This window comes from Lutzomyia longipalpis, chromosome 3, assembly GCF_024334085.1.
Source record: "Lutzomyia longipalpis isolate SR_M1_2022 chromosome 3, ASM2433408v1".
In the NCBI taxonomy this organism is placed as follows: Eukaryota; Metazoa; Arthropoda; class Insecta; order Diptera; family Psychodidae; genus Lutzomyia; species Lutzomyia longipalpis.
This window is the reverse complement of record NC_074709.1, coordinates 3,104,284-3,123,991: the sequence shown is the minus strand read 5'-3', so window position 1 is coordinate 3,123,991 and position 19,708 is coordinate 3,104,284. Positions and strand designations below refer to the sequence as shown.

At 35.4% G+C, this 19,708-nt stretch overlaps 5 protein-coding genes and 5 non-coding genes across 15 annotated transcripts in view; 1 reads left to right on the top strand and 9 right to left on the bottom strand.

Annotated features, from left to right (window-relative positions):
- Positions 1 to 19,708, bottom strand: part of LOC129794093 (GPI mannosyltransferase 3) — a 1,193,052-nt gene that overhangs the window by 238,274 nt on the left and 935,070 nt on the right. The gene's annotated exons all lie outside the window — the stretch shown is intronic.
- Positions 1 to 19,708, bottom strand: part of LOC129794120 (cytoplasmic tRNA 2-thiolation protein 1) — a 1,132,104-nt gene that overhangs the window by 238,274 nt on the left and 874,122 nt on the right. The window lies entirely within an intron of this gene.
- LOC129794129 (plasma membrane ascorbate-dependent reductase CYBRD1) overlaps positions 1 to 19,708 on the bottom strand; it is a 1,128,201-nt gene that overhangs the window by 238,274 nt on the left and 870,219 nt on the right. The window lies entirely within an intron of this gene.
- Positions 1 to 19,708, bottom strand: part of LOC129794176 (cuticle protein 8-like) — a 500,748-nt gene that overhangs the window by 238,274 nt on the left and 242,766 nt on the right. The gene's annotated exons all lie outside the window — the stretch shown is intronic.
- LOC129794149 (uncharacterized) overlaps positions 5,696 to 19,708 on the top strand; it is a 32,584-nt gene continuing 18,571 nt past the window's right edge. The window contains exon 1 of one of the 2 annotated variants that reach the window (XM_055834788.1): positions 5,696 to 6,259. The gene's annotated coding sequence lies outside the window, so the exon portion shown is untranslated. The remainder of the gene's footprint in view (positions 6,260 to 19,708) is intronic. The other variant, XM_055834789.1, reaches the window with a different exon arrangement.
- Trnav-aac (transfer RNA valine (anticodon AAC)) lies at positions 16,357 to 16,429 on the bottom strand. Its single transcript has one exon. It is a non-coding gene; the product is annotated as a tRNA-Val (tRNA).
- On the bottom strand, positions 16,532 to 16,604 carry Trnav-cac (transfer RNA valine (anticodon CAC)). The gene has a single exon. It is a non-coding gene; the product is annotated as a tRNA-Val (tRNA).
- Trnav-cac (transfer RNA valine (anticodon CAC)) lies at positions 17,362 to 17,434 on the bottom strand. Its single transcript has one exon. It is a non-coding gene; the product is annotated as a tRNA-Val (tRNA).
- Trnav-aac (transfer RNA valine (anticodon AAC)) lies at positions 17,535 to 17,607 on the bottom strand. The gene has a single exon. It is a non-coding gene; the product is annotated as a tRNA-Val (tRNA).
- On the bottom strand, positions 17,710 to 17,782 carry Trnav-cac (transfer RNA valine (anticodon CAC)). The gene has a single exon. It is a non-coding gene; the product is annotated as a tRNA-Val (tRNA).

The following is a 19,708-nucleotide window of genomic DNA, read 5'->3' as shown; positions in this document are numbered from 1 at the left end:
GTCACCATTTTCGCATCTTGTTCTTAGATTTTCCTCTCATATCTCTAGGCGGTGAGAATAAAAGGCCTCAATTTCTTTCCAAAAAAAGGGCGAGGGATCTACATGAAGAATATTTCTGAATTCACTTTACTCCCAATCCCAGGACCTTTGTTTGCGGAAATCCACATACATAACATAAGCTATGTTTATTTCAGAGCTACTCTCTTTGTCTCATTTTCATAAAACCACAATTTCGCATATGAGAGGCGATGCTACGGGGGGGATCCTGCACTGTGGGAATTGTTGCTCCCCTTACACTAAAAGTGCCATACACAATTTTCTCGACTTTTCTACGTTTGTTGGCAAAAAGCATCCCTCCACGGATTTTCCTTTCTTGCACAGAGAATTTCAATTTATTTTTACGGTAATGCGGTAAGAGACACAATTGTTCCTCTTTATGTGCGCCAAAGTCATTTTTGCACCATTTTTTCTTTCTCTTTCACACCCAGGGGGGTCTCTGTCTTTTTTAATATTTGAAATTCTGTGAGCTCCACCATGGATGTTGGAGAGAAAATCCGCACAATAAATGTGGACACGAAGTACAAGGCATGACCATGTAGCGTACAAATGAAAGAAATCTCAGCATCTGTTTTACTTGAAAAACAGGCCAATAGTAAAAATACAAGATGTTCGACACAGTATGAGAAATGTTTACTAAAAATAACGAATTACCTTTAAAAAAAAGCTTTTAAAAGCTTTTCTATATCGATTTAACCATAAACGTCTTAAACACTTGAATGAATCGTGAGAAACATTAAATATTAATTTAACTGACAAAACAATTTTAAATAACTGTCAAATTCTTATGTCAAAAGTACTTAAAATTCCAAAAGCTCAGCCATCTTGAATAAAAGTGTAACAACTGGAGAATTATGTGCGGAAAATCTCAACAAATTTGTATCAAATTCTCTCACGATGTTGGGTGTGTGTGACCCATTTCCTCTTCCTCTTTTCCATTTCGCAATTGAATTTTATCGTCCGGACGAATTTGTCTTGGACGCAACGGAGCTTGTCTCAATAAAATCATTCACTATTGAATTTTCGGAACCGTATGTGGAGTTGATGATTTCGCAATAATGTGGAACAAGAAGGAAATTGAAGGGAAAACTTGATAATCTGCTGGAAAGATAGGTATAGCTATTTAACTGTTCTCTATAATTTCCCTAAACCAATTTTCAGTGATATTTTTTACAATTTGGTGGGAAGTAGGAAAAAAAAATATCAATTCTATTTAATTAAAAACTAACAAAGATCAATAAAATTCTGACAAATTTTAATTTAAAAAATTCTAATTCAGCTGAGTTCAGATAAATAAAATTATAATTTGACTACCTATACATAATTTTGAACACTTTCAACAATAATAGTCAATGTATATATTTTTCTGTGAAGTTGAAAAAGCAGCAATTAGAGCTTCTCTGTGCTGTGCCGAAATGGTGCAAAAAGCACACAGAGGAGCAAATATTGTCAATTAAAAGCATAAAAAAAATTGTCGCCTAGTGACGTAAAGGACGTCCTAATGTAACGTAGTATGGTGAGAAATTTTCCGGTATTTTGTGTGGTGCCCATAATTAGTTGGTCCTCCAGCCTCATCCATTAATTTAGAGATAATTGTTGGAAAAGTTTTAATTGATCAATCCGAGAGGCGTCAAAGTTTTCCACGCGCGCTGCCTCGAGACGAGGTGGTGATTCTTAATTAGAAATTTTGGGTTCTCTCTAGCCCATTGAGGCGAACGCCCGAAAGCTCTCCAGAGTCCTTTTCTACCTTCAAAAATTTATACACTCTTGAGCTTTTAGCTCCCGCACGCACTGGATGTTGTCTCCACAACTTGGAATTCATTTGCAAAAATTCCACGCCTCACCCGGGGAATGATGTTGGGTGCTACTTTTGGGGAGGAATTAGGGAGCTTTCCTAAAAGTTCGTTTCACACAGGCGGGGCAGAAGTGTACCAGCAATAAAACGGAAATGCTGAGGAGCACCTTGATAGGAAATTTATAGTTTAGTCCTTCTTCCAAATGTAACTCCTTCCTGCATTTCTTTTTTTTGCCAAATAAGGAATGTCATTTGTGAAAGTTTCATTTTTGTTTGTTAATTTTCATGAAAAATTTCATATTACTGGACACTAAGGAAAAGAATATATCTTCAAAAAATAAGGGATGGTTTTATCAATATATTAAAAAATTTAAATCTTAAAAAAAAGAATTCTCTGCCTTTTCTTTACTACCTACTATTCATTTTATGAATTTTAGTTATTTTTTTTTTATATTTCTTAGTTTGATAGTCAACTAGAATTTCGTCGTGAAATTTTCATAAAATTCGTAAAATTCTCAACTTGAGTATTCCATAGAAGAATTAAGAGACGGGTGTGGAAATTCCTTTCATGCTGGAGGTGTGTTTCCCACATTTTTCTCCAATATATTCAGTTCAGTATGCTTCTCTTTTGGAAAATCCGTCCGAGTGTACTTCTCTGGGTGAGAAAATTTGGATATTCATGGAATTGGGTCAGCATGACAAAGAGTGTTCAACCAGACTCCGCACCGGGGTAAGATGAAATATTCACACGATCGCTCCAATGAATGGTCCTCAGCCACGATAACCACATGTAAGTGAAGGAAAATGAGAAAAATCGTCCCGTATCCTCCACTTGGGACAAAAAGGTTTTCCAAATTGAATTATGAAGTCCCATAAAAGTTTTATAGGTGTCCAACTGTGCCGTAAAAAAGCCAATAAGTGGAATTAACTCGGAGAAAATTTGCCCCAAATGAACTCCATTTATTCCCCCACATAAGATGAATGCTGCAGAGGCAAAACTATTCAAAAGCATAAAGTTTTCCTAACGTCTTATATGCAGCATCCCTCCTGGAGTTGAGGGGAATTAAGAATTCTACGGGGTTGATTGAACATCGATGAATTTTCTTTCATTCGGTGTGCAATTCAACTCACAGTTTCAATTTAGTTTGAGGATGATGGGGAGGTAGATTCGATTCCGAAACTATTGGGGAGGTTAATGCAGTGTGAGCTGAGCACCCCATGAGACACACCCTTCTATAAGACACACTGCCTCATTTATTTTCCTTTTGCTCTACTCTCTGTGTGTAGGATGAATGAATAGTTAGAATCCCCTGAGTAAGCTACAATCGCTACAATCAACCGAGAAAAAGCTCGTTCCAATCATTTGGTTTGTGCTACTTGCAGAAAAAAAGAGTGTGAGACACTGAGGAAATAGCTTCTCTAAGAAATGTTCAATCTTCTCCCGAAGAACGAACTATGTATCCTAATGAAAATATACCTACAGTGAATATATGCTTAATTTTGTTCACAAAGCATTAATTTTTCACAAGAATAAACTGACAAAAATGAGGAGAATTTTACCAGAACATTTTTTAATTAAAACGTTTTTAAAAAAATCTTAAATTGATGTTATTAAAAAATAATTTTATTTATCCGCCCGGGGATCATACGTTGCACATCGCAACAAATTGCATTCTTGTAAAATGAGCTTGTTAAAATCATGAAACACAATGGATATCAATTTTATGCAAAAAATAGTTTGTTTCAATAACATTTAATTAAGGCAAAAATATATTGTTTTCCGTCCACCATCTGGTCGCTGAGAGATTTTTTTTATTCGTCAAGTGAGGCTTTTTCATATAAATTTTCATTTTGTGAATTTTTTTGCGCTGCTATTGAGCGCCAATTATTACACAAATGGCTTTTATGGAAGAAATATCCGATTAAAAGTGTAATTTAAATTTTTTTTAATTAAAATTTTTTAGGGTATAAATATCTCTTTGATGTGGGTCACATTTCAATTAGCCCCCTGCACCTGACCTATGTGCAGCATATGGGGGTTGGTTTTTGTAGGTGTTTCGTATTTAAGCGACCAAATAGTTAAATTGGTGGGCAATATGAGGGGTGGAATGTCATTGAAAATCCAATTATACCAGAGCAACTATATTGGAAAGCTGCGAATGAAATGGACTAAAATATGCATTTCCACCTCGGAAACATTTCAACAACTTCCACAGAATTTTCCATCAGCAATTCACACCAAAAATGCTACCTATATAGGTGGTTTGGCCAAAAGCACGAAGGATTTTCATTACTGGGTACGTAAAGAAAGAATGCCGGGCATAATGGCTCGCTGGTGCGAACGTATAAATGGTATTCCCTCTGAATTGCCTATAACAATTTTATTAAATTTCCCGTCCATTGCAGGTGAAAATTGATTCGGAATCACAAAGCATCCCCCGTAGAGTGAGGGGGGTGATGGGTGGTAAAATGTGGCTTTATATGGTTTTTGCACCACAATAAAATAGATTATCTCAATTATTTGTTCTCACACATACACGTGGAAGCAAAAATAATTAAGCGACAAAAAGGCGATCCTTTTTCCCATGACTATGTTAATTAAAATGCAAACGAGCAACGGATACACAGTGGTGCTCGTTTATGCATATGAGAATCCCCTCGTGTGTGTATGTGTGGAAAATGCCACAAGAAAACCACACTGTGAAAGCTTTGGGAAATTTTTAGTCCTAAACCCTCGGGGTTGGGTGCAGAAAAAAATGTAAATTGAATCCCCCTTTGGTGTTTGTCTCACGAGAATTCATAAACATTTCGTTTTCTGGTGGATTAAGTAATTTTTCCGCGTGTGCCGGAGTTTCAACTACACCATTCCTATGAACTATATAGCTTCGTACATATAGGTAACCACCAGGCGTCCGCTCAGGCGAGAGAAATGCACTCTCTTCAGTTTTGTTGCTAAATGAATATTGCCTCAATTTTGCTCTCAATTTTACGGTTCTTGTTATTTGCTTAACATCATGGACAGAATTGTACCACGTTTGTGGATTTCTTCTCACAGAATTTCCCCTTCGAAGCTCTCAAAAACTTTTCTCGCTTTTCTCTCAACTTTTCCTCTCACTCTCGTGTGATTCGCATGAGAGAGTGAGAGAAATACACAGGAGAGATGGCAGCGAGTCAAAGAGAGAAAAATGATTATTGCAATAAATTTATTTTGTAGCAAAAACAAATATTATGGTAAAATTTTGGAAAGCAAATTTTTACGGTTTATCAATTTTCTTGCCTTTTAGTTATGCTTGAAATTGATTCAATAAGAAAATTTTCTTTATTTTGCTATTTAAGGCATTTAAGGAATAACCTGCTGAATGGGAATTTGAGGATTTTTAAGAACGTTTCTTAAGTAAATGTTGAAGCAAAAAATTAAAAAATTTCTGACCTTCATATTAAATGGCCAATTTTTGATAAAACTATTTTTAAAAATAATTTTTTATTTATTAATATAAATTTTTAACATTTCAAGAAATTGTTCCTGTGGAGTTTTCAAAATTTATTGTACAACTTTTCTTAACCGGCAATAAAATAGAAAAGGTTGTGGGGGCACTAAATTATGCGTTCCTTTAAAAGATAGATTAAATTTACTGATTTCTTCATTGACTCTCTAAATTTGTATCTGTGTGAAAAGTATGAAATTTTCAATGAAATATTTTCCTTAAATATTTTCTCTCACATTTTCTCACTCTCAGGAAAATTTTTTCTCTCTTTCCCCCCAAAATAGCTCTCATGCTCTTTGGGGTTCATCCCAGAAGGGAGAGAGAGTATATCAGTGGAAGGCAGAAGATAGGAAAACTCAGTACGGTGTCAGTTGTTGTTTGAGATAGTAGCAAATATGGTGACTTTGTGCTAACCCGCTTTCCCACCTTTAGGAGTGTGAAGAAGTCATCTCCAGTTGAATTCCCATTTAAGAGTTCGCAAAGTGATTAGGCATTTAAGAGGGGGAGGTGTCTCATATGACTTCTCAAGAGTCTCCCAGAGCCATTGAGTGCGCCCATCCACGTCCTCGGCGATGATCAAACCACCCTCTCGATGGCATTTGGAAGTGATTAGATAATAAGTGTGGTGGTCCGGAGATGAAGTGATCTGGATGCTTTCGGGGTGAGGGATGCTGTGATGGAGTTGATGGTGAATTAGAGAACAACGTTTGTATGATACAAGTTGTGCGTATGTGAAGGCATTTCTCAGCGGGTGGATCGCTAAGCCCGCTGGTGCTTCACTTTCATCCCCTGGTTTTAGCTTTCCTCCGGTAAACGCAATCGTGTGTGTGTGCGAGGGTGTGTTGGCAACGATTCGCATAATATTTTCGCCGTGGCTGAGGAATACAAAACGGCGTCAAAACGTGGTCGGAATTGAAGAGAGGTAAGCCACCCCACCCCCCATATTCCACATCGACAACACTTTGGCAGCCCTTACCCATCGCCTAGGCCAATCCTCACATATCTCTCTATACATCATTGACAAAAATTCGATCCTGCCTCATTGCGTGACTTCCAAACTTTCCCACGCGGAATCCAAATTTCCTGACTATGGGGGCCACAGATAATCATCACAGAAACCACCCCTTTTTGTGTGAAAAGGGATGAAAAAAACTGTACACAGAGATATACGCTCATTAATGTGATTTTGGACGGGAAATGGGAAGATACGCACCTTTTGTACAAAACATACATCCAGCTAACATTTTCGAAGGAGGGAAAAAAATATATGTATGTATAAAACGAGAAAAATGTAGGTCCATTGTGGCTCGCATGGGGCAAAGAATAGAATCCGCGTGTGGATAGTGTTGTATTTGTGTTTCATTTGTAATTTGGCCCCTCATTCTATTGTACACATCAGCACCCCCACACCCCTTCTCTTCCAAAGCTTATTGTGATGCTTCCTCCAGGGAAAGCCCCAAGGGGCGAATCATTGTAAATAATAAAGTAGGACACAAACATCATCAGAGGATTAGAATGCAAGGGTGGGAATCGCACCACCTACATCACACGTGTAAGATTTAGTAATGAATTCGTAACCGCAAATTCAATGACTACATTTAGCATTAATTTTTCAAATTAAAATTCTTATATAAGGATTAAGAATTTTTAAATGTAGACAAAGAATAAGGAAAATCTCTTCAAATTTAAATAATTTCCTGTTCCAAATTTCTCAGAAAAGATATCTTACAAGTTGAAGGTATATAAATGCTAAGAAAATCATTCTTCAAATTAACCCACGCATTCAATCAAATCTTACATGTGCGTGGGATGAACTTTGAGCTTTTTTCTTGTCTAGTATCATTGTATAACGTATTAATATAGTAATACAATCTCTGAAGGGATGAAAAAATCCAAGAGTTCCGTACCTTCCTCTTTTGAGGGGAACGTAGATGGCGCGCGGACTGGTGCAAATTCGGGGGTAAGCGAAATGCAAGGAGGACCTTCCTCCCTTTCATAAGATCATTTGCTTTCGAGCACTCATGGTGATCACTTGAAGGGCCGCATGAGCTGAGCGTTTTTTCTATATGGACTTTTTTCTATATGGACTTTTTTCTTTATGAACTTTTTTTTTTGTACCTACGTTGAGTGGGTTGCAGTAGAGGTGCACAAAAAAGGGCTGAAGGAAGAAAAATGTACACGGAGTTGAGTTCAGATCTTGCAACATTTTTAGTTGTACATGAGTGGGAATGAACAGAAATACATTTTCTTTCCCTTTTGCACAATGAGATCTTCCAAAGTCTCGAAGAGCACAAATTTTGTCTTTTCGAGCAAAATTCTGCCTCAAACACGCTGGCTCATTCAACACGAGCTGATATTGTTACTAATGAATTTAAAATACTTGATATGAACTTTTATTTACTTTTTTTTTTAATTTTTTAGAAGTTTCTTTAATCTCTTTTTGAGTCAACTTTGAATCAAAAATTTTCTTCTAAAGGTTAGTAAAATAAAAAAAAAATAAATTAAAAAAATTGAGTTGATTAAAATATAGACCAGAATAATATAAATTCTATTTGTCAGTTTAACGAATAAGGTGAACACAACTTTTATACTTTTCAGCGATGTTTCGGCATATTTTTTGTCGCATCTTTAGGATTTATAAGTGTGAAATTGTATGGATTATCGGACAGAAAACTTTATATAATAAATAATTAAGTCAAGATATTTTCCTCGATAGGTCAATCTAATGTGATATTTTCGTCCTAGAATTTTTTAAAAGCCATTTGAGGGAATATGAGGTTTAAATAAAGTTGATGGTATTTTCCGACATTGGAAATGATTTTTCACCTAAGATATTATTTGCAGTTTCTAATCTAACTTCTCATCTGTTAATCCGTTACAAAGTATTTTACTTTTCAAACCACTAAAACAGAGAATCATACAAAACAACCATGATATTTTTTTTGGAATGGAAGGCTAGAAAATACCTATCTATATAATAAAGAAAGGTCTATTTGTTGGTAATCGTCCATTCTGTACAGCTATACAACTCTACATTGTTTGACCGATCGTGATGAAATTTGATACAGAGGCCTCTTATATCAGAAGATTTTAAACAGCCGTGTTTATTTCCCTTTAAACCACATTCGAGTAGCCTAATTTTTACCAATATTTTAGAATTTATCTAAAATTTTCGCGAAGCGCAACTAATCCCCGCGAAGCGAGGCGAGGTAAATTGGAGCGAAGCGACTCCATACTGTTTACATTAGCGACTAAATTCGCCCCAAGTGACATGTTCAGATTAAAATAATTATACTGACTGAGAAATCCCTTTAAGTCAGTAAAAACCACTCATCCGTTTCGTATTCTGCACTACCCAGCTAATGAAGAAATATAAAGATTTAAAAAGCGCTAAAAGAAAAATATTTTAGAATATTTTTTTTTTAACATGCGAAAAGTATTTTTAGAAGCCTCAAAAAAATTCTTTTTTATTCTTAAAATATGAATCTGATTATCTTTTCAACATAATGATGTACTCGATGTACTACTTCAAATTTCACAATAATAAATCCTAAATTCCAAGCAGCACTATGCCGAAACATCGCTGAAAATTATAAAAAGTTTTGTTCACTTTGTTCCTTAAACGCCTTAACCCTCCGTACTGTGACCAAAACACTTACGTGCATTACAATGGGGTAGGTGACCGACCCCATAGAATTTTTTGCAAAAAAGCAAAATCTTTCAGTCAAATGAGCTTTAATAGACTCCTTGGTACTCCCTAATAAGTCTTTTATCCATTTTGAACACAAAAATAAATTTTTCAATGGATTTTTTGATGATTTTTTTTTCAATAATTTTTTGAGGTTAGAATCTTCTAGAAAGAGACAAATAGTGACAAAGTGAAGAGAAAATGGAATAAAGGAATTTATGCAACGACATATGAAGGATGATCCTCTATCGCAGAACAATTTTAACCCATCTCATCTTGTAGGGGAACATAAAAAATAGAAGAATCGCGAGAGAAACTCCCCAATATCCACTGGGATCACATAGAAAAGTGCAGTGATAGAACAGTCCGGGAAAACATAACCTCAATTTGGGAACAACATTTAAATGAATAGGAGGAACTCCATTGTGTTCGACCAGCGTGGCAACGGGACCTCTTGAGCTTCTTTATAACCTTCCTAACCTTTCCTGCCTACCCGGATGAAGATTTGAATGATTTTTGCTTCACTTCTGTCTTTCCGGACTTCCCGTCGTTGAGTCGCACTCCAAGAAGAAAAAAAAAACTCAACGACGGGAAGTCCGGAAAGACAGAAGTGAAGCAAAAATCATTCAAATCTTCATCCGGGTAGGCAGGAAAGGTTGGGAAGGTTATAAAGAAGCTCAAGAGGTCCCGATGCCACGCTAGTCGAACACAATGGAGTTCCTCCTATTCATTTAAATGTTGTTCCCAAATTGAGGTTATGTTTTCCCGGACTGTTCTATCACTGCACTTTTCTATGTGATCCCAGTGGATATTGGGGAGTTTCTCTCGCGATTCTTCTATTTTTTATGTTCCCCTACAAGATGAGATGGGTTAAAATTGTTCTGCGATAGAGGATCATCCTTCATATGTCGTTGCATAAATTCCTTTGACTGTTACACCAATTTTTGAATTACCTCTTTTTATATTTTTTCCTTATAACTTTTATTCTGGTGGTCGGATTGACCTAAAATTTTTAACACAATCTTCTCAGATAACCAAAAAACTTATTTCTCAAAGCTTGGTTCTATATCTCTAAGAACTAAGGCGTAATAATTCAAAATATAGCTCTAGGGTTGGTCACCTGCCCCTCATAGTATACGGAGGGTTAAATCCGCAAATAGAATTTTTCTATTATTCTGGTCTAGCCAAATATTGATTAATTATTATATTTTAATCAATTCAATTTCGTTTTTTGAATTTATTTATTTTTAATTAAGTACCTATATATTCTTTTAATTTACCTAATATTTCCACGGAGTTTTCAAAATTAATATTTTACTAACCTTTAGAAGAAAATTTTTGATTCAAAGTTGACTCAAAAAGAGATTAAAGAAACTTCTAAAAAATTAAAAAAAAAAGTAAATAAAAGTTCATATCAAGTATTTTAAATTCATTAGTAACAATATCAGCTCGTGTTGAATGAGCCAGCGTGTTTGAGGCAGAATTTTGCTCGAAAAGACAAAATTTGTGCTCTTCGAGACTTTGGAAGATCTCATTGTGCAAAAGGGAAAGAAAATGTATTTCTGTTCATTCCCACTCATGTACAACTAAAAATGTTGCAAGATCTGAATTCAACTCCGTGTACATTTTTCTTCCTTCAGCCCTTTTTTGTGCACCTCTACTGCAACCCACTCAACGTAGGTACAAAAAAAAAGTTCATAAAGAAAAAAGTCCATATAGAAAAAAGTCCATATAGAAAAAACGCTCAGCTCATGCGGCCCTTCAAGTGATCACCATGAGTGCTCGAAAGCAAATGATCTTATGAAAGGGAGGAAGGTCCTCCTTGCATTTCGCTTACCCCCAAATTTCCTTAAAAAGACCTCATGCGCCATCTACCTTCCCCTCAAATGAGGAAGGGCCGAAACGATTTGGGCACTTTCGCCCTTCTTTGTAATACTATGTCTTAGATAGCAAAGCTAGTATTTTCTGAAATTTTTTTTAAACAATTTTTTTTTGAATTATCAACCCCTGAAGACAACAATCTAACCCCTTCAAAAGCACGATGGACTGTCCGAAAAAGCAAGTTAATGATGGTACATTCCCAGATAAATGAATTATTCCACATTCTACCGTGTGCTGTTGGTTTTTCCGTTCTCAAATAGCCCACCAATCTGTGAGGGCAATATATAAAATTCCATTTGAAGAATGTTGAGACAGAAAAGAATTACGTAAGAATTTTTCGGGATAAAAGTGCTCGAGGGCGGAAAGTGAGCGACATATTACATGACAAAGTTTCTTGCTTGGAAGTTCGGGAGGGACTTACGGATAATTTGGAGATTTTAGTCCTGCTGGGTGGTACAGAAATAGACGATGAGAAATTTCTCTGTAGAATTTAGGGAAATTTAATCAAATTGCACATCAAAAACACACCCAGGCGCAATGTCACAAACTTCACCGGTAAACTTTGTAGTCGCCCATTCTCGACTAATAAATTTTATTTTAACACAAACTGGGCGCCTCTTGGTGGTGAGTAATACTCATCCTTTTATTCAATTTAAAGTTTAATTGTAAAAGAATTAAAAGTTTGAAAGGACGCTTTAAAAATGTCGTTACTTTTGCTATAAAAATGGCTGAAAGGTCAACACCCAATTGCTATAAAATTACAAACAGCACCCTCATCAATTGCATTTATAGCAAATTTTATAGTGAAAAATTCTTCTTCAGTAAGTATTTAAATTCTTCTTTGGAAAAGAGGAAGAACAAATTTCAATGAGAAGGAATCGAAAAGGAGAATTTTCTTTATATCTGATGAAAACATTATTTACATTGCCTCGGCAGAAAAATGTATTTCCTGTTTACCGTTGAAATTCTTATCTACAGAGGATAAGAAAATGTTTTGCAAAATTTATGTCTGTTTGCATAAATTCCTGACTAAATATAGGCTTAGAAAGATAACAGAGAAAGTGGCGAAAAAATAATACAGGGGGAGCTAATTGAAATTCTTCTTATCACAGCGGGTGCCATACATAATTTATGTCATCCGCTAAAGTGCCATAACTCATGTAATTGAAGAAATTTTTTATCTGATTAAAAGATTTGGCAAATATATTTTTTAAAAATATATTAGATAAAATATTAAATATTGAGAAGCAATTAGTTTAATTTCCAAGACGCCAAGGATATATAATTTACCATAAACTAGCACACCTGTACCATAAAGATTATCCAGGACAAATATTTTGCCATAAAAGCCAATAAAACATAATCAAAATCCTCCGTGTAAGCTTTCTCACAACATTTCATGTGATTATTTTCGTGATGTTTAATCTGATTATTGTGAAATATTTACCCAACTCCCAAAAACTGCCAACTCGTGATATTTTCTCTTGTGCAATTTTCACGGAAATCAATTTTACTCGCTATCCCCGGCATTTTGGGAGAGTTTTGTGAAAGAAAACGCAATTTTTGCCAACCTTTTCCTGGGTGACTTGTTCAAGCAATTCACGTCGGGGTCAGCCAATTTATCTTCCTTAGCACACCAGCTGGGCTTTTCATAGGCCAGGGTTGTTGCCTACTATACCCCATCTACGTGAATACTCCTACTAGTATGTACTCGTGGGACTCCATCAATTCCACCTCAAAAGCTTCACATGAACACCCTTCCCAAGGTAGATTCGATGTGGTCCAAGAGTACACTTCACCATAGAATAAGTCAAGGAAGGGTGGAGTTTAGGTGTTTGTCGTTAAATAACGATGAACGCAGATTCATTTCATTGCTGACGTTTTATGATGTCATCCCTCCGTGAGATGGCGCGATATCAGTAACGCGCGACTCTGCGCGTCCTTTTGGGCTTGACGTCCATCGTCATAAAATTATACCTAAAATGATATCCTTCGCACATAAAATATCTGGCCGTAATAAATGGAAATGGGGATCAGAGACACACTCAAATCCAATATTGGGGAAGAGCATAATACAGAGAATTTTAATGAGAGCTACACAACGTCTCTACTGGTGTGTAATATACAAAGTGATTAATTTCTTGTTCAATTCCCCATCCCTTGTGACTCAATTTATCGAAGTCGACGACAGAGTCACGGCATGAGAATGATACTGGGCTTTTGGTTGAATTTCCTCTCCTGCATTTTCAGGAACCTATATTTGATTTTACTTCCTCTCTTCACTCTGCTGTGTGTACAACGTGCTACAAGTTATCTCATCGATGAATTTACAATAACCTAGCACATGGGGCTCCGTAAAATTACATTCGTTATCATTAAGGTTCATGCCTGGGCGGGAAAATGGCAATTTTCTCTTCCAAAATCTACATGGATTTATCTCAATTGATTTCGGATAATGGCAAAGTTGTAAATTCAACCATTAATCCAAATTATAGGGCGTTTAGCGCCATCTATTGCAACAAATAATATCATATATGTATTTTTAACTATTATACAATTTTAGTATCAAAGTAATTCCGAAGAATTCTCCAACATCTCACCCTTAAATCCATTTTAGCACAAAAAAATACACCAAAGCCAAATATTCAAATGGTTATTTTTAGAAATCCTTCTTGAATTAATGAGTCATACCTTTACCCTTAATTGCAGGGAAAGATAAAAGACCATTTGGAGAAAATTCATGAGAAGAAAAATATTTATTCACTCCTCATTACCCATCCACCAATCACGGAGCGAAATAATCAAAGTGAGAGATCAAATTTGGATGGAGTCAGGGAAATGCCCTATCCCCTTTTGACCTCGCTAAAATTGTTTGATGAAGCGGATTTCAACTGATGACCCCCACCTCCTGGGGGTCTTCAATAACAATTTCAAAATTATAATGACGTCGCGACAAGGCCCCCCATACCACCGGCGTCTCGGTAATTCGTCTTTCGGATCGTGCGTCTCCTTGACATTTTCTTAAGACAATTTTGTGATTTTAACAAACTTAACCGTGACTCCGGAGAAAACCCACACTGACGATGCTTGGAATTTCTTCAAGCAGAAGAACCCCAAGAGTGGTGGGCTGGGCAGCCTTGAGAAAAAAATGGGTTCTCTCAGGCCCGGAGGGTGAAACTTTATGATCATGAGACTTGACTTTGGGCACAAGAATTCCATTTTAGGGAGGGTTTGGTATACAAACAGTTGCAGAAAGTAATTACGCAATCGTGAATTAGGGCACAACATTCAACACACTGCCGACAAATATTTGTGTCTCTGTGACCTATATTTGGCAGCATTTGGTGCTTCATTTTCAACCGATATATAACTAATGTGTTTCACATCGTCAATATTATATTGTATTTTCTCTTCCTTTTTTTAATAAATAAGTGCTTTTAATTCAAATTTTACGTAAAGCTTTCTTTGTCAAATAAAAGCCAATTTGAGCTATATAAAACTTATATAGCCAAAAAATGAATTAAATAGATTAAGTTATGCTGCATAATCATAAAATAAATGTTGTATTTTATGTGCTTTCGAAGTTTATAAAAAATATTGTTTGCGTTTTAAATTAAACTCATGTTAATTTATATTATGGCACCGCTACCTCGTAAATACCAAAAATTGTATCCTGTTTATCTTTGAATTTTTATTTTCAACCATTAAATATTTATTTCAATTTAAGCGTCAATTTTTAAATAATTTTTTTTGAAAGTCTGAAAACTTTTGAAGATAATTTAGCATGCCACATTAGCATTTTAAGCTAATCTCTAGATTTAAATAATAAATTACGTTTAAAAGATATAAATCTTAGAAATATAATTCGGAGTCAGAATGTTAAATAGAGTAGATAAACTTAATCCAGTTCTTAAGAGGTATAAATAAGAATAAAATCAATTTTCCCAGAGCTGAATTATCTTAGAGAATTTTTTATGGAAGCATTTTCGATTTTAAATAACGTTTCAAAAAATAAAATAAATCTTAATTAACTTCTTAAATTAATTATTTAAATTTTTCTTGTATAAACAGAGAAATAAATGTATTAAAAAAAAGCTTTTAATGTTCATTCTCTTATCTTAATGCATTGCAACTCAAAATGCGATGTAGCATAAACATGAGGAGGGAATATAAAATGAAAATTCTTGAGAAATTGGGTGGATCGCTGAATTTGAATGTCGCACGAGATATAAATTACAAGTACAAGAGCTTATGGTATACAACATTTGACATTTTCCAAGATCTCATCTGATTTAATTCTCTGCCACTCTCGACCATGGTGTGCCTCCTGGTGTGCGGGGGTGTACAAGGGTGGGGCCATGGGGGTGCGCCACAGTGATGTCTGATTCTGGGAATGAAAGTTGTTCTTGTGTGTGGTGTCTCATGGCGCCCATCGTGGGGTGTGGATTTGTCTTGAAGGACTCCCACTTTGTCCTCTATGGTACTCTCTCGCTCTCTCTCTGTTGCCGACATTCGTCAAGGCAACTCCATCCGTGGGTGTCCCTTTTGCCCGCGCCATGAGCTCCACTCTACATTTGCCTCCCTTAAGAGTTCCACACTCATGAATATGAAAAATTGAATTTTCCCTCTGCGAAGCGCTTTTCTTTCGCCCATGCAGAGATATTTCATCCGGCTATGGAGACAACAACTAAATGGTAATGATGTTGTTCCTTTGTTGAGCCTCCCCCGCAATCCTAAGGGTGATGGGTGATACCCCCCGGAAGAATGGATGTATACCACACCATGTAATGTATAGCATAAGGAGGCAAAAAGGACATGGAGAGAGAAATTACACTCCATGTAAGAACATTTGACATTTCTTCGCAACAAATCCCAACACAACAGCATTTGTCACACATTCGCACCGTAAGAATACTCAAGAAAAAATGATAAGAATGTTTTGTCAAAATAGTTAATACCATTGACATCATTCTGTACCGACCCCAAAAGAGTTTTACATTGGCATGATGAATTCTCTCTTGTGCGAAAAATCCACAAAATTCCTCAACCAAGAATACTTGAATGCCCTGAATTCAAGAGAATGCACAATTCCTCTATAGTATTAAAGTTGCATTTTCAATGGCTTAAGATTCTTCTTTTGAATTGTGGCTATCAAGATGCTGTCTGTTTTGCAACTTTCTCTATACCCTAAATTCTCTCTTTTTCAAGGAGTTCAAGCCACAATTCTTTTCTCATGGCAAATATTGAATACTTTACCCTACATATCATTAATTTCATTGGTTTATTTCTCGATCAATAAAATAATTCAGGAATGCTTTAAGAGATGGAAGGACGTCAAGAGAACATTTTTCCAGAACACCGGAATAATATGAATTTGAAGAGAATTTCAAGGATAATATGAATTTTAGATTAACAATAATCAAAATAATAAATTAGACGAAAAAAAATTTTGTTTTCGCCCGGGATCGAACCGGGGACCTTGTGCGTGTTAAGCACACGTGATAACCACTACACTACGAAAACACCTATATTTTATTTAATGTTTAATGATTTTATAAGAGAAAAGAAACTTGCGAAGATAAAATAAAATAAAATAAATTAATAATTCTTTTTAAAAATTAAATTTGTTTTCGCCCGGGATCGAACCGGGGACCTTGTGCGTGTGAAGCACACGTGATAAACACTACACTACGAAAACACCTACTTTTTATTCAATGTTTAATGGTTTTATAAGAGAAAAGAAACTTCGGAAGAATGAAAAAAAATTAAAATAATTAATAATTCTTTTTAAAAAATTCTGTTTTCGCCCGGGATCGAACCGGGGGCCTTGTGCGTGTGAAGCACACACGGAAAAAAATGAATAGCCAAGGTAGACACAAAAAATATGTCTCCCAGCTATTTGGCGTTAGAATATAATAATGTCCAGGGTAGAAATGAATTATGTCTCTCCCAGGCATTTGAAATTTCTAGCTCAGAAATTTTAGAGAAAAATCAAAACATTCAAAAATTAGGTTATGTGATGGTGTTGTTGACTTTCTCTGAAGAAGTGCAATTTTCCTGTGGACCCATTTACAATAACATCTCATGATTTGTCGGAAAATCTCACAGTTTTCTCGGTGACTTATGAAAATGACCATGTTTATGTGTGTATTGGGAAGAAAATGACAAAATTTGTGAGGCAGTTAAAATTCTTTTGTAGCCGAGACTGGAACTATAAGTGGCTCGAGTACAAATTATGCGTGGCAGAGACATATAAGAATTTCTGGCTTGGATATATGTCAATTTCTGTACCGTACAACTTTTTTTTTCCGTGCACGTGATAACCACTACACTACGAAAACACCTACATCTTATTTAATGTTTAATGATTTTATAAGAAGAAAGAAACTTGCAAAGAAGAAATTTAAAGAAATTTATATTTCTACTTTGGAAATTAATTCACCAAAAAATAATTTTGTTTTCGCCCGGGATCGAACCGGGGGCCTTGTGCGTGTGAAGCACACGTGATAACCACTACACTACGAAAACACCTACTTCTTATTTAATGTTTAATGATTTTATAAGAGAAAAGAAACTTCGGACGAATGAAAAAAATGAAAAGAAATTAATAATTCTTTTAAAAAAATCTTGTTTTCGCCCGGGATCGAACCGGGGGCCTTGTGCGTGTTAAGCACACGTGATAACCACTACACTACGAAAACACCTACTTCTTATTTAATGTTTAATGATTTTATAAGAGAAAAGAAACTTGCGAAGATAGAAAGAAATAAAAAAAAATAAATAATTCTACCAAAAAATAATTTTGTTTTCGCCCGGGATCGAACCGGGGGCCTTGTGCGTGTGAAGCACACGTGATAACCACTACACTACGAAAACGATGAAAACACAATGAGAACATTTACAGCATTTTTGAACAATTTCCAAATAAGAACCGTGTCTTTTGGACCAAGACGCAATACAGTGGTCGTTTAATTGTAACATCACATTCATTTGGTCATCTCCTGATGCGTAAACTCCATACACGACTAGCAAAATTAATTGTTTTTCGTCGAGCAACCAAATGTCCGTAGCATCGCTGTGAGATAAAATATTGATGCTATGCAAATTGAATTTAAACTGGGTGACGATTTCACAATGCCAATTTTACACAGTAAAGCTCTCTTCACACGACCACCCCACTTTTATAAATAACCGACAAAAAATATTGAACAAAATTTTCATGTAGTGAAAACAGCGAACTCGGAAAACCAACTTAAAAAACACGATGGCCCCTAAAATTTCAAATGGAAAGAATGCAATTTCGAATGTTGACCAAATTGGGATGAGAAAATGAACCAAATGGCTACTGTAGCTCCATCAGATGATCTAAATTCGGTTGACAATAGTAGAGCTGAGAAAATTTAAGATAAAATTTTAAACAAATGATTACCTTTATTGAAAGTCTGTAGCAAAGTGAATTGATCTGAGGACCTTAATAATTATTTTAGAAATATTTTTTCCCAAAACTTCACGGATTAATTAATTTTTATTTATTTTATCAACTCTGTCTTTTATTCAACTTCAGCACCATCACTTAATTGGCTTTGTTCGTAATTAACCCCGCGAAATGAGTGGACACGGCTCTAATATACTCTACTCACCTATTTTAGAGAATACCTCTCAAAAGCTTTACTAGAAATTGATGCATCGGCCTCCGCACGGCAAAATATGCAATTAATCTGGTTATATCGATAATAAACATATTAAACTTCACACCCAGGTCGCGAAATCTGATCAGTACCATAATACGTGCGACAAATACATACTTCATTTGAATGATAATATATTAACTCATATAGTTTTCATTCCGAGAAGCTAGAAAGCAATTCAAATAGTTTTTGAAAAATTTTATTTTCCACTACTTTGACTTCTGGAAATCTATTAATCCTTTTATAGAATTTTTGGAAAGGAATTAGTTAATTTAACTAAAAGAAGTATTAGATCTCTCTCACAAACTAAACGCAATGACAAATTAATTAAAGGCGACAACCTATGAAAACTTTTACTTTACGTTTGTTTTTCCTTACAATACAGGTGAGGAAAAAATATAACTGACAGTGTTTTTAAGAAAATTAAACCCTGACAATCCTTTGAATTTTCTACCTTTATCATCGCCTCACGAACTTTTTGTCAATATATATAGCAACTCCAACTTCCTATATACAAGGGTGGAAGAAAAAAAGGGAGGAAATGCGAGTATTGGGGTGGCATGGAAGGGAAAAAAAAGGCAGACGAGCTACTATATGTTTCAGTCTCGCAGAAAATGCTATAATGGAATATCCGTCGTACTTTTTCATGTCATCTCCTTCCCTTTATCCCTTTACGCGGAGTACCTTGCCGGGAGTTGACACAGCCTGTACTTGTGTGTCTTGTACAGTGTTCCAAGAAACGGAAAAAAGAACACTGAAACACCATTAAAAATAAAACTATACATGTTTTTTTATTTACGTTTTCATTTTATAAAATGTTTATTTCTTTGTCTCTCTAAATGGAAAATAGCCATCACTTTGTACATTTTTCAGGCCATTTATTAATCTTACTTTGCCTTTTCTCCAGAGAAGTGAAAAAAGAATTTAAAAAAAAATAATTCGGGAAAGAGAGATGTTGTGCAAGCAAATGATCCATGTTTCTTACCAAAAAGTTGAAAAATCAATAAAACATACATTCATAAGCTTTGAGTCTATATAGCTATTTATGAAAGCTCTTTGTACTTTGAGTAAAATTTTTCCACATTTTTTTGTACACTCATTCCCCTTTCTTCAA